The 19,938-nt window shown below is 40.8% G+C and overlaps 1 protein-coding gene and 1 pseudogene across 5 annotated transcripts in view; one reads left to right on the top strand and one right to left on the bottom strand.

Annotated features, from left to right (window-relative positions):
* Positions 1-19,938, bottom strand: part of SGSM2 (small G protein signaling modulator 2) — a 507,049-nt gene that overhangs the window by 132,446 nt on the left and 354,665 nt on the right. The gene's annotated exons all lie outside the window — the stretch shown is intronic.
* LOC309546633 lies at positions 2,611-11,938 on the top strand (annotated as a pseudogene). The gene is made up of 2 exons: positions 2,611-2,687; positions 10,253-11,938. The product of its transcript is annotated as an uncharacterized misc_RNA (transcript).

The following is a 19,938-nucleotide window of genomic DNA, read 5'->3' on the forward strand; positions in this document are numbered from 1 at the left end:
GGGCCAGTTAAAGGCAAACAAAGGGCCGCATCTGGCCCCCAGGCCACATTTTGGAGACCCCTGCTATACTGCATCTTGTACAATGTTTCATGCAAATGAATCTCCTGCCTCTTAGTTATCGTATATACTCAAATATAAGCCGAGTTTTTCAGCACATTTTTTGTGCTGAAAACGTCCCCCACGGCTTATACTCAAGTCAACAAAAAAAAAATGTCCAACGTGTCACCGAGCATGCGCCGCCGCTGCTCGGGACAGGCCGTACACGTTCAGTTATTCCCGGGAATAGTCAAACGTAAACAAGCTTTCCCGAGCGGCGGCGGCGCATGCGCAATGACGCGCCGGCACCGGGCGGCACTACCTGCCATTATGCAGGGCTGCGGGCATACTACAAGGGATGCAGTGCTGCGGGCATGGTACACCTGTACCATGCCCGCAGCACTGTATCTACTGTAGTATGCCCGCAGCTCCGCATTCTTTTGTACTATGCCCACAACACTGCATTGTCCTGTACCATGCCCACAGCATTGTCCTGTTCCATGCCCACAGAATTGTCCTGTACCATGCCTGCAGCCCTGCATTGTATTGTACCATGCCAGCAGCCCTGCATTCTCCTGTACCATGCCTGCAGCCCTACATTGTCCTGTACCACGCCCCCAGCCCTGCATTGTCCTGTACCATGCCTGCAGCCCTGCATTGTCCTGTACCATGCCTGCAGCCCTGCGTTGTCCTGTACCATGCCCACCGCCCTGCATTCTCCTGTACCATGCCCGCAGCCCTGCATTCTCACCCTAGGCTTATACTCGAGTCAATAATTTTTCCCATTTTTTTGTGGTAAAATTAGGGGCCTCGGCTTATACTCGGGTCGGCTTATACTCGAGTATATACGGTACTATAAACTGTACCATTACTGCTCAGCTGCGTCTGAATCACTTATATACTTGCTGATAACTGTCCTAAATGAAGGAATATAAATGAAAAGAGGTGCCTGTTAGAATTAAGGGATTGTGTGCCAACAGGCTCCATCTGGCCCTGGATGAAGTATTCCTCTCAATCAGTTTTGATATAGAGACTGTACTTGCTGAATATGAGGAAATATAATAGGTGTGGAAGAAAAGAAAAAAGCTTCCAATAGTATTCAGTCCAATACTTCTTCCTTGTCTCTCTGTATGAGTTTTTATTAGACACAATCAGTACCACTGGTTTGGCATTAAACGCCGATATAGAACCCATTTTGAAGACACAAACTTTATTTTTGTTAGTCTTTCTTTAGAGTCTGTTTTCCATCTCTGCCTCTCAGATCTCATTTAAAATGGATAATAGCCGTTAATGTACTGTAATGGCTCTCATCTGATTATGGCATAAAATGTTCAAAGCTAAAGTAACTGCTGAGTTTGTGGATCTGCACTAGTCGCAGACTTGCTCTAATGTAAATGGTGTTACTTAACAACTCCAACATATTGATGTGGGTTTTAATATAATTTGAGTCTTACACTGAGTCTCTGTGTACTGTTGTCTAGTGATGGTATCTGTATGCCCATCCAGTCCTCAGATTTAGATAGCTAAGCCCAGTCTGTCAGGGCAGGAGACCTGATTTTTTCTATTCCTGAAGTAACACTTACAGGTTTTGTCTCCTGTCCAGTCTGTGACTAGAAAGTGAAATAAGAAGAAGCAGACTGATGAGCTTGTCACTCTGTACTCACCTCCTATCAGCATGCTCCTTGTTAGCCCCTTTGAATTAAAGCATAACTCACTAGCACTTTTCTCTGCTTCTCACTCTCCTAATCTCAGTTGTTCTATACAGGACTGCAAGAAAGTGATACATAATTACATTTAGGTACTTACCCTGCTTTCATCAAAAAATACATTGAATGATATTGTTGTAATACAGAATTGTATTTTGTGAAACAACTACTGCACATCAGCATAAGTATTTAGTAGAGATATATTCTTCAACCAGTAGATGTCAGTGTTTATAAGTTTGTAGCTGTATCTATGGTATACTCCATGTCATTGGTCTATAATAAAGTTCCTGTTTCCTGTCTGCAGTTAAGCAGCAAAGCCCATGTGGACTGTGTACTGTCTGTTCTGTAGGGCTGTATACAGAATTTCTAACAGATGTATGCATGAATTCAGAATTTCATTACGTTGTGTCTTTCATATCTGGGGTTCAGCTTTAGACCTCTCAGTATATATCCCCAGCAAGTTCAAGTTAAAACTGACCTTTACATTCATACTTTTTCATTCAAAGTTTACCGGCATGTAATTTTCTACTAAGTGATCAAACATTAATAGAAATGTCAGTGTTAATTTAGATTTATGACTTCTCCATGAAACTAGGTTTCAATCATGGTATAAGGGACAGCATTATGACTGATCTCTAAGCATTTAATACATTTATTCTGAACTATGCATGCATTTATATCAATATAGTACCAAGAAGGAGAGCAAAATATACCAGAAATGTCTGGTCACAAATCAATGTTAATCATTTTTATAGGTATAAACAAATAAATTTCACTTACCCAACATCATTTTAGCATACATCTTAATAAAGGTTGTCAGTTTTGTCACTTAGACTAAATATGATTACTGGCAAAAGGTTTAATAGAAATGTATTTACAAAATTTGAAGGAAACATTAGCAGATGTTAATGGTATGTGTGGGCTTAACGTTATCTTCGAGCTGTTGTAAGTACTAGCTATGGAATGACAATGCAAGGACTCTGTGATGCCTGCATGTGGACTTACTTCTGAGTGTGTCACCAACCTTAACCACTTGCTACCCCACCAAAGTACATTTACTGTGGCACAGGCTGGCTCAGTCATGTACTGTACATACTGTATACATGATTGTGCCTCTTGTGTGTTAGGAGCGCACATTGTCATGCCACTAGCCATTGCTAGTACTTGCAACAGCCCAAAGCTATTATTAGGCCCACACATACCCTTCACATCTGCTAATGTTTCCTTCCAATTTTCTAAACAAATTTCTATTAAACATTTTACGACTAATCAAATTTAGCTAAATGACAAAACTGACAACCTTTATTAAGAGGTATGAGGAAATTATGTTGGGTAAGTAAAATATATTTGTGGCGCTTACCAGTCTTTAGGTATGGTGACTGTAGTAGTTTTAATTTTTCAAGGTAAAAATATTTTCAGCAAGTACAGAAAATATGTGAACTTGGTGTTGAGTTGTTCACTTTAAGGGCAACACAGAGGACAAGGGCGCACTCTTTATGTCTAGAGGAAAACAGATTTAGTCTCCAAATACGGAAAGGTTTCTTCACCGTAAGAGCTGTGAAAATGTGGAATAGACATCCCTCCTCCAGAGGTGGTTATGGCCAGCTCATTAGATTGCTTTAAAAAGACATGGATTCTTTCCTGGGTGTACATAATATAAGTGAGTACTAATATTTTTAGGTAAAGTTGATCCAGGGAATATCCGATTGCCTCTCGGGGATCAGGAAGGAATTTGTTTCCCCTGCTGGAGCAAATAGGATCATTCTTTGCTGGGGTTTTTTTTGCCTTCCTCTGGATCAACTGGGATAGGATTGTGTATTTGGGATTGTATGGTTGGGTTTTCATTACTGTTTTTTTATTTTTTTTTATTGGTTGAGCCAGATGGTGTCTTTTTTCAACCTGACTTACTATGTAACTATGTAAATATCTGTTAATATTGCCAGGAATGGAGCGTTTTTGTCACTTCCTGTGCCCTTAAGAAAGCATACAGGACCTACTAGTCTCATCAAACCACCATGTAATGGGAATAAACAAAGGCAAACATGTTTGAGATCTAACCTGTGTGACAACCATGACTCCCCCATAGATACAATAAAAAAATGAGTGTAGATATGAAGGGACTGGAAGTGTTACTTGGCAGGATTATAATAATGGGAAATGGGAAAAAAATTAAATTTGCGGGGGCATCTATGAAATGGTAAACTGCAATATATACATTTTTGTCTTTGGATTTACATAAGCTTTACAAAAAAAACATTGAAGCCTCATGCATGCGTTTTTACAGCTGCTATTTTTGGCTTCAGGCATTTTTTTTTTTTTGCAGCCAGTAAACTTCCCAGCATGTTATCCTGTGTGTCCATGCACACATAGGATGTTATCAGCGTTTTTTGGCAGGGGCATTTTCTAGCTGAAAAAACCCCAGAAGTAGTGAATTTTAAGAAAGTTTTTCAACTGTAAAATACTCCAACTCTGATAAAAGCTTAAAAAGCTGAAAAACACTTTTATCAGCATTTTTGAGCCATACGCTTTTGAGTATAGTTTTGCTAGAAAAAAAAGCTAAAAAACGCTAAAAAACGTTGAAAGAGGCTGAAAAACGCTATTGCAAAAACGCTGCAAAACTCATTCTGTAGCTCTTTACAGCTCACGCTATTGGCGTTTTAGATCATCCAGTGTGCATTAGGCCTTATTGTATTACTTTAGTAAATTAAATATTTTTATGTGTTTAATCTTGTCTACTGTTGCAAATGTATGCTTCTACTGCATTAAAATGTATAGAAGGTGCAAAAGAATGCCCTCCCAACATAGGAAATTTATAACAGGGCAGGGGGGAAAGGGGTTAAATTTCAGACTTTCTTATTACTACTATTTTAAACTTTTAAGGCAACTCAAAGATTATAGCTGCTGAGATCCCGCAGGGATGTTTTAATCAGAACGGAGTCATCAGTAGATATAGCTTTTTCATCTCCATAGGGTGTCAGATATGCCTTTGATGAATATATATCTTTTAGCTCGAAATTAAGTCTGACTGATACATTTTTCAGTTCACTATGACCAGCGGAGGTTGAAATGAATTAATGCAAATTTACCTTCAGAGTAAAGCCAAAAGAAACTTTATAGGATTAATAAAACAGAGGTGACTTTGTGTAATGATTCTTCAGTGCTTTTCTTTTTACTGATATCCATGGAGAATTGTAGGTAGACATTAACATTAGGCAGATAAGATATGTCTTTATCATCAAGGATGTATTTACAGCAGAACTCAAGCTAAAACGTGTTTTAGTTCTGGATAGATCATGTATGAGGGTTTAATTCTGTCGTATCATTTCACTGCGTGTCACTGGGACAGGAAGTGAAAACAAATCACTCCAAAGGGCAATAAAAGTTTTTTTTATTAGTAGGGTATGAAAGATTTTGAGCATCTGTCATTTTTGTGATTGTCTGTGCTCCCAATAAATAGATTGAATTATTTCCTATGGTTTCTATAGAACATAAATTGTGGTAAATCTAACCCATGGGCACCCAACATTAAAAATATGACACAGTTTAGAGAGAGGAAGAAGACAGGTATTACTGCAATGAAGCTTTCTCCAGAATCCAGCTACCGGCACAGCATGGGACATACAGTAGTTCATAACAGTAAAAAATGTAATTAAAGCTATAGGATTATTTACCATGAAGGGTCCCCCTGACCCCTGGGGTGACCCAACCCCAAGCGTCACCCCTGTACACCTGGATAGAAGGGGCGGCATATAGAGGTAATGATCCCCTCAATTTTCTGCCTGCAGCAGAGGGGGCTGGAATCAGTGACAGCAGTGGTGGGATAGCATGAGTGGCAGCATTGGTGGTGGGATTAGTGGCAGGGGTGGTGGTAATGGAATGGGATGAGTGGCAGCAGTGGTGGTGGGATGGGACCAGTGGCAGCAGTGGTGGCATTAGATCAGTGGCAGCTGTGAGGGGATGGCATGAGTGGCAGGGGGAAGGGGTGAAGGGGGGGGTGAGATCAGTGGCAGCCTGGTGGTGAAAGGGGGTGGGATTAGTGGCAGCAGTGGTGGTGGTGAAGGGGGTGGGATCAGTGGCAGCGGTGGTGGTGAAGGGGGTGGGATCAGTGGCAGCGGTGGTGGTGAAGGGGGTGAGATCAGTGGCAGCGTTAGTAGTGAAGGGGGTGAAATCAGTGACAGCGGTGGAGGTGAAGGGAGTGGGATCAGTGGCATCGGTGGTGAGGGGGGGATGGGATCAGTAGCAGTGGTGGTAGTGAGGATGGGGTGTGATTAGTGGCAGCGGTGGTAGGGAGGGAGGTGGAATTAGTGGCAGTGGTGGTGGTTAGGGGGGTGGGATTAGTGCCAGTGGTGGTGGTGAGAGGGGGTGGGATTAGTGGCAGCGGTGATGGTGAGGGGGGTGGGATCAGTGGTGATGGTGGGGGGGGTGGTATCAGAGGCACTGGTGGTGGGGAAAGGGGGTGGGATTAGTGGCAGCAGTGGTTGTAAGGGAGGGTGGGATTGCAGGCAGTGGTGGTGAGGGGGGTGGGATAAGTAGCAGCGGTGGGGGGGAGGTGGGAATAGGGGCAGCAGTGGTGAGGGGGGTGGGATTAGTAACAGCGGTGGTAGTGAGGGGGTGGGATCAGTGGTGGTGGTGAGGGGGGGTGAGATCAGTGGCACTGGTGGTGGTGAGGGGAGTGGGATTAGTGGCAGCGGTGGTGGTAAGGGGGGGTGGGATTAGGGGCAGTGGAGGTGAGGGGGGTGGGATTAGTGGCAGCGGTGGTGAGGGGGTTGGATTAGTGGCAGCAGCAGTTGTGAAGGGGGTAAGATCAGTGGCAGTGGTTGTGGTGAAGGGGGTGAGATCAATGGCAGTGGTGGTGGAGGTTGGAATTAGTTGCACTTTCATATTGTCACTTCCTGTGTCAGTCAGTCGATTCCCCCTCAGCATTCACGACACGTGCCTCCAGGGATGCCTCTGTATCATGAGGTCTCCTTGCAGAGGGGAGAGCTCCTCCCCCTTAACTCTATTGGTGTCAGCTGGTTAGATGACATTTTTTTTCAGTGTGAACCTCTGCCTCCCTACACGGCTTCTCTCTCTCTCTGGAGAGGATAGGCGGGGCTTAAGACTCCGGAGACTCCAGTGCTCAGCCTCCCCTCAGCGGCCTGCCACACCCCCCACATGCCAGAACGAATGGATGGACGGGTGGGCGGGCGGCCCCTCACAGTAGCACAGCCAGAACGGACGGGCCCCCCACAGTGGCAGAACTCCAGGGTCCAGCCGCAATGGCAACTGCTGCGATCCTTGTAGTTCCACCACTGGTTTACACCCATTAAGAGGACAGACATCTCTGCAGTGAAGCTTTCTCCAGGATCCAGCTGCCTGCACAATATGGGGCATCCTTCATTACAGGTACAGTGGATATAAAAAGTCTACACACCCCTGTTAAATTGTCAGGTTTCTGTGATGTAAAAACATTAGACAAAGATAAACCATTTCAGAACTTTTTTCACTTTTAATGTGACCTATAAACTGTACAACTCAGTTGAACAACAAACTAAAATATTTTAGGTGAACTGAAGTTAAAATAAAAAACTAAAATAATATGGTTGCATAAGTGTGCATACCCTTAAACTAATACTTTGTTGAGGCACCTTTTGATTTTATTACAGCACTCAGTCATTTTGGGTATGAGTCTATCAGCATGACACATCTTGACTTGACAAAATTTGCCCACTCTTCTTTGCAAAAACACTCCAAATCTGTCAGATTGCGGGGGGAATTCCCGTTCATCAACCCACAGATTTTCAATCAGATTCAAGTCTAAGCTCTGGCTTAGAATTCCTTAGAATACATTCCAAAAATGTATCTTCTTCTGGTGAAGCCATTCCTTTGTTGATTTAGATGTATATATATTTACATAGTTACATAGTTAGTCAGGTTGAAAAAAAAGTCCATGTGGCTCAACCAATAAAAAACAAAACAAAACAAAAAAAAAAAACAGTAATGAAAACCCAACCATACAATCCCATATACACAATCCTATACCCGTTGTTGATCCAGAGGAAGGCGAAAAAACCCCCAGCAAAGCATGATCCAATTTGCTACAGCAGGGGAAAAAATTCCTTCCTGATCCCCGAGAGGCAATCGGATATTCCCTGGATCAACTTTACCTATAAATATAAGTACCCTCTTATATTAAGTACACCCAGGAAAGAATCCAGTCCTTTTTAAAGCAATCTAGTGAGCTAGCCAGAACCATCTCTGGAGGGAGTCTATTCTACATTTTCACAGCTCTTACGGTGAAGAAAGCTTTCCGTATTTGGAGACGAAATCTGTTTTCCTTTAGACCTAAAGAGTGCCCCTTTTGTCCTCTGTGTTAACCTTAAAGTGAACAACTCAACACCAAGTTCACTATATGGACCCCTTATGTATTTAAAGTGAACAACTCAACACCAAGTTCACTATATGGACCCCTTATGTATTTATACATGTTGATCATATCCCCCCTCAATCTCCTCTTCTCAAGAGAGAATAAATTCAGTTTGTCTAATCTTTTCTGATAGCTGAGCTCCTCCATGCCTCTTATCAGTTTGGTTCTCTGCACTTTCTCCAGTTCCCCGATACCCTTTTTAAGAACTGGTGCCCAAAACTGAACTGCATATTCCAGTTGAGGTCCTACTAATGATTTGTAATGATTTGTGCCTCTGTTAATACAAGAAAGGACTTTGCTTGCTTTGGAAACCGCAGCTTGGCATTGCATGCAATTATTAAGCTTATGATCTACCAGAACACCCAGATCCTTCTCCGTTAAGGATTTCCCTCAGTTCTACTCCGCTTAGTATGTATGATGCATGCATATTCTTAGCCCCCAAGTGCATAACTTTCCATTTATCAACATTAAACCTCATTTGCCACATAGTTGCCCAATGAAACAGTGCATTGAGGTCAGCTTGTAAGTTGGAGACATCCTGTAAGGAAGTTATTCCACTGCAAAACTTGGTGTCATCTGCAAAGAATGAAATGGTACTTTTGATCCCAGACCCTATATCATTTATAAAGATATTAAAAAGTTAGGGTCCCAACACTGAACCTTGGGGTACACCACTGATAACCTTAGATCATTCAGAGTAAGAATCATTAACCACTACTCTCTGAATTCTATCTTTTAGCCAATTTTCTATCCATTTACAAACTGATCTTTCCAAGCCTGTAGACTTTACCTTACATATTAGCGGGGTGTGGGGAACTGTGTCAAATGCTTTTTTCAAAATCCAAGTATACTACGTCCACAGCCACCCCTCTGTCCAAGGTTTTACTTACCTCCTCATAAAAAGAAATCAGGTTTGTTTGAAAACTGCAGTCTTTCATGATTCCATGCTGTCTGTTGCTTAAAATATTTTTTTTTTAGCAAGAACTCATCTATGTGGTCGTTTATTCAACTCTCCAGTATCTTCCAGACTATAGAAGTTAAACTAACAGGTTTACAGTTACTTGGCAAAGACTTTGATCCCTTTTTAAATATAGGCACCACTTTGGCCCTATGCCAATCCAGTGGTACTATTTCAGTCCTTAATGAGTCCCTAAAAATTAGAAACAAATGCTTTGAAAATTACAGAGCTCAATTCTTTTAGGATGCATCGTTTTAGGATGCGTGGGTGGATGCCATCTAGTCCAGCCACTTTATCCATCCTTATTCTGTCTAAATATTTCTGGAGTCTGGACCATATCACTTTTGAGCCATTGTGGATCATTTGGGGCTGTGTCAATACCATTCCCATTATGGTCATGAGCTCCCCCATGCTCCTTTGTATACACAGAGCTGAAGAAAATATTTAATAAATTTGCCTTCTCTTTGTCCCCAGTCACCCACTCCTGATTATTTTGTAAAGGGCCTACATGCTCAGACCTGACCTTTCTACTATTAATATATTTGAAGAATTTTTTGGGGTTTGTCCTACTATCTTTTGCAATCTGTTGTTCATTTTGAATTTTTGTGTCCTTGATTTCATTTTTACATATTCTGTTATATTCTTTGTAACAATTAAACAATGATAGTGTTCCTTAATTTTTATATTTTTAAAAGCTCTTTTCTTTTTATTTATAGCTTTTTTAACTTTGGTCACGAGCCACATAAGTTTTATTTTTAGTCTTTAAAACGTAATACCCATGGGAATACACTTTGCAATGAGTTTGCATAAAGTCTTTTTGAAAATTTCTAATATCTGTTCCATTTCTGTATGCTTTGGGTCGTTGTCATGCTAAAAGATAAAGTTCCTCTTCATGTTCAGCTTTCTAGCAGAAACCTGAAGTTTTTGTGCAAATGCTGACTGGTATTTGGAACTGTTCATAAATCCCTCTACCTTGACCAACAGGGCTGTGGAGTCGGAGTCGAGGAGTCGGAATCGGAGGAAATTTTGGGTACCTGGAGTCGGAGTCGGCAAACAATGCACCGACTCCGACTAGTAAATTTAGATTGGAATTTAAAAAAAGCAAGTTTAAATGTCCCAATTCACAAAAAGTTATAATTAATATAGTATAAGGAAACTTATAATTGAGGAGGCCAAATGTAAAAAGGAAGAACTACAGAAAGTTCTGAAAGGACGTTTTGTCTTCCTTTAAATGGATGCATGCACACGTCACAGAGTCAATTATTTTGCTATTAATGTTAGATTTGTGGATGAAAATAACAAAACAATAACACGGACCCTCGGATTAAAGGACACTCAGGCACATCACACCAGTGATTACCTTCAGAAGTTAGTCAAGGGTGTTCTAGAAGATTTTGAAATTACAAAGGAACAGATTTTATGTGTTGTGACAGATAACGCTTCTAAAATGTTGAGCACAATTGAGAAGATGAACGCAGATGAAGAAGGTAACAAACAGATATTAGAGTTAGAGGAAGACAGCTCTGCAAGTATTGGAGAAAGTTTAGAAACTGAAGAGAATACTGACATTTTTTTAGACAACTTTGTTGAAGAAGCATTGAAGCTTGCTAATATTCATCATATGCTATGTGCTGTTCATACACTGCAACTTGCCATAAGAGATGGATTAAAAGACCGCCATGCAGCTACACTAATTGGCAAATTACGGCAAGTAACTGTTGCAGCCAGGGCCCCGAAAACAGATGCAATTTTGAAAAGACGTGCAGGAAAAGGAGCCATTTTGGATCAAACAACTCGCTGGGGAAGCACTTATTTAATGGTGAAGCGTTTGCTTGAACTTAAAGACTTCATAGAAGAAATGGACAATGAAAATCTTGCATTAACTGAAAGCCAGTGGATACAAACAAAAGAGCTGGAGAACCTTCTTTCTCATCCCTTCACTGTCACCAAGAGGTTGCAATGTGACGATCTAACCCCGGGTAAATTCCTCTTGGAATGAAAGAGCCTGTTATATCGCCTGAACAAAAATGGAGGGTTAATAGCTGAGGGCATTGCATCTTCAATGATGAAAAGAGAGAGTCTTTTGCTGGAAAATGAAATCTTGTAAGCGGCTATTTATGTCGACCCAATGAGCCGACTTTTGTTGAACAGTGAACAGACTGCTACTGGGAAAAAGGCCCTCTATGATGTAGCAGTTCGCATGAAGGGATTACGACCTGAAATACCTCCACAGGATGAAGTTCTTTTAAGCAATAGTGGCAACTCAGGATCATCTTCTTCAAACAAAGAATTTGACTTTGATTCCTTCTTAGACAAAATGGAAGTTGCTAAAGGAAAGCGACGTCACATAAGCGTTACAGAACCAGTAAATGTCCAAATAAAAAAAATCCAACAGGAGTTTTATAAAGCACTAAAAGAAGTTGAAAAGTATGATCGCTCATCAAAACTTAATGTTGAAGAAGCAAACCTTGTTTATCCAGAGATCGTTATTGATGTGGCCAGAATAGTTACTGCAATGCCACCCACCCAAGTCAGTGTCGAAAGATTATTTGCAGCCCTAGAAATAATAAATTCTGACTTAAGAGCCTCTATGAAAGAGGATCTGGCAGAGGCAATTCTCTTCCTTAGAACTCTACATTGAATTTATTTGCATTTGCTAAGCCTATAAGTACATTTCAAGATTAATATAAACCATTTCTAGGTTTTACAGATTTTGTTTTTGGTTCATATAGATAAGCTTTGTTTTTGTTCTAAAACAACCAAATAATGTGGTTTGTATTTTTGAACTGGTAAAGTTCCTGTTCCTGATGTTTATGCCTGCTGCTACTATCCAGCCACTTGATTAATTAATAAAAAAAAAATTAATAAAACTTTGTTGTTTTCATTGTGTTTGTCCTGCTTAACCTGTTCAATACAGTAGACTGTTGGCTTCCCAGCCAGTAGTCCTGTGGTAATGACATGTATGTTGCCTTTTTTTTCCTTCAAGGAATGTATAAAATACATTCGCATATTAATACAGAGGAGTCGGAGTCGGGGAGTCGGAAGTACAAAAAACTGAGGAGTCGGAGTCAGAACATTTATCTACCGACTCCACAGTCCTGTTGACCAAGGCTCCTGTTCCAGCTGAAGAAAAACAGCCCCAAAGCATGATACTGCCACCACCATGCTTCACTGTGGGTATGGTGTTCTTTTGGTGATCTGCAGTGTTGTTTTTGTGCCAAACATATCTTTTGGAATTATGGACAAAAAGTTCAAACCTGGTTTCATCAGACAATAACGCATTTTCCCACATGCTTTTGGGAGACTTCAGATATGTTTTTGCAAAATTTAGCCAGGCTTGGATGTTTTTCTTCGTAAGAAAAGGCTTCTGCCTTGCTACTCTACCCCAAAGCCCAGACATATGAAGAATACCGGAGATTGTTGTCACATGTACCACACAGCCAGTATTTTCCAGATATTCCTGCAGCTCCTTTAAAGTTGCTGTAGGCCTTTTGGCAGCCTCTCTGACCAGTTTTCTTCTCATCTTTTTATCAATGCTGGAGGGATGTCCAGTTCTTGGTAATGTCACTGTTGTGCCATATTTTTCTCTTTTGATGATTACTGTCTTCACTGTGTTCCATGGTATATCTAATGCCTTGGAAATTCTTTTGTACCCTTCTCCTGACCGATACCTTTTAACAATGAGATCCCTCTGATGCTTTGGAAGCTCTCTGCTGAATGGACTGGACATGGCCCATGTGAAAGGACCTTTACTCAGGAAGTCCAGACTGCCATTTTTCAATTTCCAGTAGCAGAGGGCAGAGAAGCAGGCAAGGGAGAGAGACAGGGTGTGCTATGTATACCCTGTGTACTTTAACCACTTCTGGACTGGAAGATTTTCCCCCTTAATGACCAGGCAATTTTATGCAATTCGGCACTGCATTATTTTAACGGACAATTGCGCGGTTGTGTGACACTGTACCTATATAAAATTGATGTCCTTTTATCCCACAAATATAGCTTTCTTTTGGTGATATTTGATCACCTGTGATATTTTTATTTTTTGTGCTATAAACAGAAAAAGAGCAACAATTCTGAAAAAAAATATATATTTTTCACTTTCTGTTATATAACATTCCCAAAAAAAAAAAAAAATAATAATAATCTATTTTTTTCATCCATTTAGGCCAATCTGTATTCTGCAACATTATTTTGGTAAAAAAAAATAAATCGCAATAAGCGTATTTTGATTGGTTTCCGCAAAAGTCATTGCGTCTATAAACTAGGGGAAAAATTTATGTTTTTTTTTTTTTTTTTTTACTAGTAATGGCGGCGATCTGCCATTTTGCACTGTTACTGTAATATTGACACTGGCGGGGAAGGGGTTAACCTAGGGGTGATCAAAGGGTTAAGTGTGATCCTAGGGGAGTGTTTTCTAACTGTATTGGGGTGGGACTTGTGAAATGAACACAGAGACCTGTAAACCTTTATAGAAGGATCACAGGGGCTCTGTGATCATTTCAGAGAGAACAACGGTCTGCTGTGTTTACATCTTACATCCGACTATCCTTCTCCCTCAGCGGGGAGCGATCGCGGATGCCCACCGGTAATTGGTGGTGGCGGCGTGCGTTTTCCCCCAGGAGCGCTCCCTCGGATCGCCGTACAGGTACGGTGATTCGCGCAGCCGAGCCAGCCTGCCGCAGTATATATGCGGCAGGCGGTCAGCAAGTGGTTAAAATTAGTCTCCCCCAGGAGCGCTCCCTCGGATCGCCGTACAGGTACGGTGATTCGCGCAGCCGAGCCAGCCTGCCGCAGTATATATGCGGCAGGCGGTCAGCAAGTGGTTAAAATTAGTCTCGTGTTATCCCATGCACAGGAGATCCAGAATGGGAAATAATTAGCCAGCACTTTAAAGTCACTCATGCCAAACCATCTAACAGTGCCTGTGCAACTATTGTAAGCTTTTATTGCACGCACTCTCATGTCACAGCTTTCTAGTAATCTCTAAACTCAAAGTAAAAATCTATTTTACCCACACTTTCTTTAGCTTTCAAAAGAGGAAAAACCCAAGCCCTAATGTCCTACAAGGTATCAGCCCTATTTCTTATGATTCGATAGGGGGAGCTATTCCACCAAATATAATTTAAACAAACCCACACTCCAAAAATGGATGCAAGCTCTACCCCTGTCCACATACTTCAAAATATCTTTTGAGCCATTTATTCTATAAATACCTTTTTGGGGTGGTAAATGTGCGGCTACTACCATTTGCATACAAACATCACCTTTATTGTAGAAAAATATATAAAATTCACATGTACATCATACATCACAGGACATTTTAAAAACAAATTCCAGCTAACCTGCTCCTATTGTTGTTGCTTGCATATATCAAACAGTGTAACTATCATACTGGTTGTCACCACTTATACTGACTGTGTATTGCTCTCATTTTTCATTACATGGCCATCCAATAAACAGATTTCCTACAGTCCCTTGGGGGATGGAAGTTGCATCCTGAACCATATAGATTCGGCCTATAATATCTTTGGCATATTTATTCACTTTTCCAAAAGAGATCTGTCATACATGTTCATGAAACAGGAACTTGGAGTGGGATTATATTATTCACACAATGATTGATGGAATGTAAATGGTAAAACGTCCCAGAAATTCCATTACTTCATAATCCAAAGATACGCAGACCGCGTTCAAGTGTTTGACACTGCCCTTAATGGGCCAGAAGAGAAGCACAAAAGCATCCTCTCAACAAGATGCATGGGGTTCTTCACCTCCCTTGCATTAGAACATTTAATACGCAGTCCTTTGCATATGCACACAGGAGTTCCTGATCCAGAGGAGATCAGTTATGTAAAGCAATGTTTCATGTCCTTATGGACAAACTCTCCCTCTCAGAAAGTTTTAACTGGACTTTGGATCGAAACACTGTTGTAAGATTCCTGTATCACAATCCAGCCCACTTCAATCATACGGTATATATCTCTATGTACACCTTTCTATGAGCTATTTTCCACCCAGCTCCTATGTCACAGTCCTAGGCCTTAGTCTTCAGTCTTAGTCTTAGTCTGGGGCAGAGGACATTATTTTATAGATATATAGCACTTAGCATGTATTGATATAAACAGAGTCTCTATAGGAATATATGGTACTTATCAGATCGTTGTCACAGGTACTGTATTGCTTTCAACGGATGCCATCACCACCATCTGTAATTGGTTTCATGGACATCCGGATGGCCAAAGGAGCATGTAGCTGGGTAATAAGTAAGCCTGACCGGTTTTGCCAGGGGCCCCAGCTGCTTCAGAGGCTATTATACAATACCAGGTATACTTCCTTTTATTTATCTGGGCTGTACCATCTAAAATAGCTGAAAACTGCGCTACTGCGCATGCGCAGTGTGCAGTGACGTCATGGCGTGGCGTCGGCGTTCACCATCTTAGTGTAGGGTAAATAGGGACAGAGAGGATGAACCTGAGAAGAATTAACAAAAAAGGCTGTAATAACTGTATCTCCCAACTAGATGTCACCAAGCATCCACAGTGCCTATATCTCCATTCCCAACTCATTATTCAAATAATCAATACTTCCTCTGTCCAAAAAATTATTATACAGCCCAAACAAACAAAAGGAAATCCATATGCAGATTGAGAACCCCACATCCACCAAATAATATCCAAAATCAGTGTTCTTTACTTGTGTGCATTTTTCCATTTATTCCTGTGTTAAGTTCAAATGTTAAGTTTGAGCCATGAAATAATCGACGCCAATCAGGTTTGCATTCGTCTCCATATGTTTACTCAGAATATACGCCATACAGCGGGTCCACATCTTCCAACAGAAATGTGACCCAGATTATACTTTGGTTACAGATTTTATAGTCAGTTAATACAGTATAGCCTATGGCGGGCATAGGTCCAAAAATATGGTCATACAAGATTACACAATATTTCATAATACAGTCTAGGCGGATGACAATACATTCCTTGTGGAAAATCCCAATTACACATCGGGTTATTTTGACCTAGCAAGGGCGTAGTGACAGGTTAGTCTGACAATTAAAAAAGATTGATTATGTTAGGGGAAATAACATTTTACGGTAATAAGGGCTTATTTTCATAAACATCTCTTTCCGGGAACTTTATCATTTTTGGAAGAACATTTCATATCCTCTGGGACAACGTGAGACACAGTATTTAAAACATACCAACTAGAATTCTAAGCATTTAAGAAGAATATATTTTTTAGTATATTAAAGGGGACTCTGACTATATAACGATATGCTCTTCATATATTTTCAAATCTTGACACCTGAACAAAAAATAAAGAAATACATTTAAATAAATGCAATTAGAATACATATTTTCCTACCCCCCCCCCCTTCGTTTTTCCTTATTTTTTATTTTTTTATTACACCATTTAAGGCAAAAATGGAGAAAAACCTAAACTATCATTGCGGATAGTTTTCATGCTAGACACTTGGAATTCCAACAGGCCAATACCTTAGAGCCTGGAGGAATTGTTCGGATTTTGTGGATTTTGATTCGGAGGCCAAGGAACTACAAAACAGATTCCGCAATAGGAGATACAAAGATAGGTGGCTGAACAGGCCAAAGAAAGTGATAGGAATAAGTTACTGTTTAGGGGACACAAGAATCCAAGTAGAGAGGAGAAGGAAGTACGTCTGTATGCAGTACACAGAATTGTCAAATAGAGTTTAAGATGCGTGTAGCAATCACTGGTCTTTGTTGACCAATGATGCAATAATAAGTGGGTTTGTGTCTAGCTCTCCCAAAATGGTATACAGGAAGGCAAACTCATTAAAGGATCTTTTGGTACATAGTGGTATACAGTGGAAGCCCCCTATAGAGAGATGTGGAATGCGCGAGACAGCAATAAAGAGCTTACAACAGCCTCTAATATACAGGTACTGTCAGATGAGGTAGCAAGAGGAATGATATGTTTATGTTAAACCAATCAGGCTTTGCACATTGATGTTGTTAGAATTACTAAATTGTAGAAACTGGGAAATCTCTAAAAGTGGCAAACATCCAAGACATCCACCACTGCAAATGGTTGTTGTGTTCAAATGATGTATGTGGTTTAAGCATCTGTAGTTGTATTATGCTTTGGTTATACCTGTATGCATTAGGTACTGTACCCATATACCATAGTTGCCATGTCTACACAATATGTCAGGAAGTGCAGCCAAAACAGAGCATGAAAGTGTATCTGTACGCATGTTATAATAAATAAAATACAGAGAAGGATGTACACCGCTCAGGCAGTTTGGAAATTCACAGCCAGTCATGGGTGCAGTACCACAAACAGGATACAAGAGAAATGGCCGCACACCAAGCGATGGCTCATGATGAAAGGCTTTATTGAACAAGGATGCAAGGTACAGCAAAATGGATGGTAGACATGTTTCACACGACTCACAGCGTGCTTGTTCACTAGTGGTACAAAAGGTAATAACTGCAAGGGACAAGCTGATGGAAGAAATAAAAGTTCAGTTGTTAGTGGTAGGTGGGATAGGCTTCACAGAAGAGATGAGTTTTCAGGGATCAGCTAAAGTAACAGTACTGGGGTGATGCCTGCAGCTGCAGGCATCATCCCGGTATAACCATCCAAAGTCCAGCGGTGTACGGATATGCAGGTTAGACTTCACTGAAAAGATTTTTCAGGGATCGCCTAAAGTTGGACAGAATAGGAAATAGCTGGACAGATTGAGGTAGAGAGTTCCAAAGGAGGCTCTGGAGAAGTCCTGGAGGTGAGCATGGGAGAAGGAGACAAGGGAGCTGGAGAGCAATAGGTCTTGGGAAGACAAGATTGGCGATGTAGCATCTGGACAGAGTTGTGAAAGGCTTTATATGTCTTTAGTATTTTGAACTTTATTTGTTCGGTGGATATAGACACCTATGGATGTAGCTTCCAAGAGGAAGGGGAAGGGTGAAAGGGGAAAAGCTCCAAACCCCTGAATTATCTTTTTTGCAGATATATACTTCTTTAAAACAAACTTGTTCTTTGCTCAGACTAGACAAAGTAATAGGTCTGTTGGCACTAAATATAGAAAAATGCCTGCTACTTCACTTTAAAGGGTTTTACACCTATAACAATATTCAACCCCTAGTGAAATTCTTGCAAGATTCAGTCCTTTACCCTAATGCCCTCCATGCTAATAAGTATGTTTTTCCTGCATGGGCTTGAAATTGGAGTTTAATACATTATGGATTACAGACATCTGGCTATCTGCCTTACATGCTTCCAGGGAACTTAGAAACATTATAGGCATCAAAGATTTTGAACCACAGCTGTGATCGTAATTCCTCCAGAACAATAATTAATCAACATTTCTGAAATATAATTAATCAATATTTTTGGAAGCACTGTGGGGGTCATGCGGAGAATAGCTGAACAGGTTGGTTTAAGGGTTGTGAACTCGTTTCTTGATCTTTTTTGGTTAACAATACATACATTTCATTGTGATTGTTTTTTCGTTTTATAAAATTTCGTTTTTTATAAAAGTTTTAAATAAATGCTCCTTAAAGGCATCGTTTGACGATACTTTTTAAAATAAGTGCAAATAAGAATATATAAACCATTACCTGACTAAAAGAAATAAAGGAATGCAATGTTTGTAGATATGAATACACTGACAGCTGTAGGACTTCAGTCAGGTGACATATAACACACTCTGTGGGAATCCCAGAGAAATGGTTTGTCATCTCTGGCTGTAATAGGAAGCTGAAATCCTTCCAGTGAAGCAAGCAGCCCTAGAGAGTGACACAACAGCTGTAATTATGGGACTCATTCTGACAACTAGACAGCTGGCTGCGCACTCAGGCGACAGTTTCCAAGACAGTAACACTGCTCCGTGTTATGCAAACTGCCATTGTTCCTAAAAGTTTTTGCATTTTTTGACCTGACAATCACTTCATAATCTGCTGCACACTGCGTAAAGATGAAACATCTGTGGCAGCGACTGCCTAAAGTTAATGGATGTCTACAAACTGTTTCAGAGCCATTTTGACAGTCCAAGTATAAAGGCTAATTATATGTCTTTAGCACTTGTGACAGTTCCACTTTACACTTCTCCTTCTGCATTTCTGTAAAAGCTCTATTTTTTTAATGCAATATGCTCCCACACATAGTGAACATTTATAGGTGTACAGAATATACGGTATGACATACAGTATCCCACAAAAGTGAGTACACCCCTCACATTTTTTGTAAATATTTTATCTTTTCATGTAACAACACTGAAGAAATGACACTTTGCTACAATGTAAAGTAGTGAGTGTACAGCTTGTAGAAGTCCCGGTTCACACTACCGCGACTTGTCAGGTGACTTGTCAGCCTGACAAGTCGCAGTCCATTCTGTGCTACGGGAACCGTTCTAATAGGAGCGACTCAAGTCGCTCCGACTTAGAAAATAGTTCCTGTACTACTTCGGGGGGACATCGGAGCGACTTGCATTGACTTCCATTATGTGAAGTCCGTGCAAGTCGCGCCAAAGTCGCGGTGCACGCGACTTCACAGTTCGCCCCCAAAGTCGGATCGCCATAGTGTGAACCGACACTAACAGTGTAAATTTGCTGTCCCCTCAAAATAATTCAAAACACAGCCATTATAGTCTAAACGGCTGGCAAAAAAGTGAGTACACCCCTAAGTGAAAATGTCCAAATTTGGCCCAAAGTGTCAATATTTTGTGTGACCACCATTATTATCCAGCACTGCCTTAACCCTCTTGGGTATGGAGTTCACCAGAGCTTCACAGGTTGCCACTGGAGTCCTCTTCCACTCCTCCATGACGACAGCACAGAGCTGGTGGA

Source organism: Pelophylax lessonae, assembly GCF_965119305.1.
Source record: "Pelophylax lessonae genome assembly, chromosome: 2".
Lineage (NCBI taxonomy): Eukaryota > Metazoa > Chordata > Amphibia > Anura > Ranidae > Pelophylax > Pelophylax lessonae.